The 3,531-nt window shown below is 49.9% G+C and overlaps 1 protein-coding gene across 1 annotated transcript in view; it reads left to right on the top strand.

Moving 5' to 3' along the window:
* Positions 1-3,130: 3,130 nt before the first annotated feature.
* The window catches only part of OPRL1 (opioid related nociceptin receptor 1), a 13,792-nt gene continuing 13,391 nt past the window's right edge, over positions 3,131-3,531 (top strand). The window contains exon 1 of the mRNA XM_029960378.1: positions 3,131-3,391. The gene's annotated coding sequence lies outside the window, so the exon portion shown is untranslated. The remainder of the gene's footprint in view (positions 3,392-3,531) is intronic.

Below are 3,531 nucleotides of genomic sequence, written 5' to 3'. Positions count from 1 at the left end.
CTCTCCAGCCCAGGCACTTTTTTCCTGCACAAGAAATGATTTCATTTCTTGCAAAATTAATTCTCTGCTCATGATGGCCTTGATTAAACAGATTGCCAAACTGTGCTAAAGGTGACAAAACAGTTCTGACACACAGACGTTTCTCCTTCTAAAAGGAAAGGCAAAAAAACCCCAAACCCTGTGGGCTGTTGCTATTATGAGATGTGCAGGTGGCTGTGGGCTGTTTGCTGCAGAATCAGCAAAAATTGTCCACATTTAGGAACAGTGTCTGTAAAGTTAAACTGGTTGAAACAGCAGAAGATGTAACTACTGGCACTTGAACTAGATTATCCTGAAAAAAATGAGGAGTTTTCATCCACAACTGTAGACTGTACTGATGCTCCAGGAGTTTGGAGGTACAAATGGTATAGATATGTGTGGCTGCCCTGTCCCTGGAAGTGTGCAAGGCCAGGTTGGATGGGGCTTGGAGCAACCTGGTCTAGTGGAAGTAGAAGGTGTCCCTGCCCATGGAAGGGGTTTGCAACAAGATGAGCTTTAAGGTCCCTTCCAACCCAAACCATGCCATGATTCTACGTGGGAAAAGCCCAGACTCTTTCCTCTGCCAACATATGTCCATTAACTGAGCAGAGAACAAGCCTGTTTGGGACCCAGCTGTGGCTCTTTTTAATATAAGCCTCTGAAAGCCTGCAAATATACTCCAAATATGCACACAGCTCATTTTCCAGACACTTTTTAATTTGTTAATGGGCATCGTAATTATTTACCAAATGCATCAGAACCCTTTTGTATACACTTGGTTTGAATCTTATTTTGCAGATATTCAGTGGAAAGTGGGGTGGGGGAAAAAAAAAGCATTTGTACTGTGAATGTGTTTTTTCACTTGCATGTTGATGCTCTGGACTCTTGTAAATCCAGCCTCTGTTCATGGTGTGTCCTAATGCTTCTGTGTGTGCTTTCTGGGCAACCATTGCCTGGAAGAAGGGTGGTCTTTTTGGCTTGTTCTTTTTTTTTTTTTTTTTTTTTATTTGACTTTTGTTAACATCCTGTCTGCAGAGAAACCTTCAAGCTGAAGAGTGGATCTGGATTTTCAAAAAACAGGCTGGGAGAAGTCCTTTTGGGTCATGCAAATAAAATTTTGGTGGCCTTCCTTCCCAGCCTTGGTGCATAGACCCCAATGGACAGGGTGAAGACTTCTGATGAGGAAGAAATCTGGCAAGAGTCCTGCTCTTGAGATGACTGTTCTCTGCTCATCCCAGGGATCCTGAGAAGAGCAGGTGTTAGGATACCATGAGATGTTCTGGAAGGACAGATCTCTCCATTACTGAATTGGAATTGGGGTGGAATCATGTGACTGGGACTGAAGGTGCAGCATGAATATCCTGCATTTTTTTCCCATGCAAAAAGGATATGAACACTGAGAAGATACTGGATGAATGGATGAGGAGAATTTTTGGAAGAAGGTTTGTCCCAGACACAAGGCATATCTTGGCTGTCAGTAGTTCAAGGTGGCAACCCTGATCCCTTTTACAGCAGCCATTCCGAACACAGCTGTTAGGTGAAAATGAGCACCACAACAAGATAAATAGGTGAACCTGATGCATTTGCTGCACTGAATTAACATAAAAGGGAGTGTGGGAAGGGTTGAGAGCATTTATGGGGTGAGAGCCAGCAGAGAGGAGCAGAGCTGAATTTGCAAACGCTCTTCCCGTCAGCTCCTGGGCTGTCCAGCTGGGAGCTCTTGCGCTGATTTACTGCTGTCCTTCCTTCAGCCTTTGAAAATCAATCCATTAACAATTAAGGTAATGTCTAGTCTAGTGTTTATTTCACACTCTCATTAGTGGACTGACAAACCCCTCACTTTTTCAAGCAGTAGGACTGCTCTGTTCCACAGGGGGGCTGTATCTCTGGGTCGTACTTTTCCCCTTGTTCCCCATTAGAGCTGAGATCTGCTCCTGTGGAAGCATTCAGGAAAATTACCATGCAACACCATACCTTGGCATTGTGTTCCTTGTGAAGGAGATGCAGCTTTTGTGCTAAATATCCCCAAACATCCATTGAAGCAGAACTGGGGCAGAAAGGTATAGCCCTGACTGCCTGCTGGGCCCCAGGAGTTCTGTGTTGGGCTTGGGAAGAGAAAAAGCACTTGCTGCAAGAGCTCATGTCCCTTTTCTCCATCTCCTGGGCAATAACAGTGTGCCCTGGATTGAATCTGACCTGTGTGTCTCTGCTTATGTCCCCAACACTGGGAGATTTCCTCAGATTGCTGGGAAATGGCTTCTTTGGAGAAACATTGTAGATGGCCAGAGGCACCAGACCATGAGGCTCTAGTTCTCAGTAGTCAATCCACCTCTGATCTGGGATTAAACTGGGGGTGGACCCCAAATGCCTCTGTGCAACCTGTCTGAGGGGTGGCATACCTGGGGGACTCTGCAGCTCTCAGGCACCAAGTTTATGAGGGTCAATATCTCACAGCCAGACTGGGAACTGCAGGTACCTGTGGGGTCTTTGTGGCTCACCTCACCTTGAGGTAATGAATTTACCACTGCAGCTTCTTGGAATGTATGTGTTACTCTAACTCTGATGTGAAGTGCAGGATGGTTTGCGCTGCAAAAAATGACCTTTAGTTAATGCTGCTAGAAGATTACTAAATAATAACAATTTTCTCCCCCTAATTCTCATTCCTCCTTGTATTTTTTCGCCAATTTCTAGGTCAGATTCCCCATTCCGCTGCTCCTGCGCTAGCACAGCGATCAGGTTGCACAATCGCAGAGGAGGGAGGAATCTGCTTCCCGAATCCCTATCTCCTCAGCACCCTTCCACGATTCTTCCCTTCTTCCCAGCGTCTACGGCTGGGAGCCCATCCCAGGTAGGCTGCGGGTCGAGGGCTGCGGCAGGAAGGGTTTGGGAGGTTGGGGGGTGCTGACCCCCCCTGCCCGTGCCGGGGGTGGGACGGGGAGGCCACCGCAGCTCCCGGCGCCTGCGGGGCGGGGGGAGGACGCTGCCCGTGTTTCGCAGGTGTGGGCTCGCCTTCCCTTTGCCGCGTTTGGTAATTTATTATTTCTTTCCCCCCACCCCCCCCTTCTTTTCCTCCTTCCCCCTCCCGCTTTTCTCTTACGCAGTGGGAGCAGCCTGGCTCTGCCCAGCCGCCCTCCGTCCTCCCTCCCTCCCTCTCTCTCATCCCTCCCTTTTCCTTAAAAACGTGGGATCCGGGGTGCAGCCCCCTGCGCTGGCAGCATCCCTGCCTGGGAGAGCAGCCCCTTCCCCTCCTCCACCTGCGGAGCCCCCGGCTTTGTCCCGTGTCCCCCCTCGTCCCCCGGCCCGGGGGTGCTGGATGCGGCCGCGGGGAGCGGAGCCTGGTCCGGAGCTGCGCTAGAGTGGACCCGCCACAGGTACGGAGCCAACTGGGGTTTATTTCCAACTTCGGGCTTTTCCTGCCGTTTTATTAGGATATGGACCAGGATGGGGGGGGAGAGGTTGTGCCCCAGCCCCAGTGGGAGGCTGCGGTGGCTCTCGGGGGACAACGGGGGGGCA

This window comes from Manacus vitellinus, unplaced genomic scaffold (genome assembly GCF_001715985.3).
Source record: "Manacus vitellinus isolate BGI_N305 unplaced genomic scaffold, ASM171598v3 scaffold_26_pilon, whole genome shotgun sequence".
In the NCBI taxonomy this organism is placed as follows: domain Eukaryota; kingdom Metazoa; phylum Chordata; class Aves; order Passeriformes; family Pipridae; genus Manacus; species Manacus vitellinus.
The sequence above is the reverse complement of the archived record's forward strand: the minus strand, read 5'-3'. Positions and strand labels throughout refer to the sequence as shown.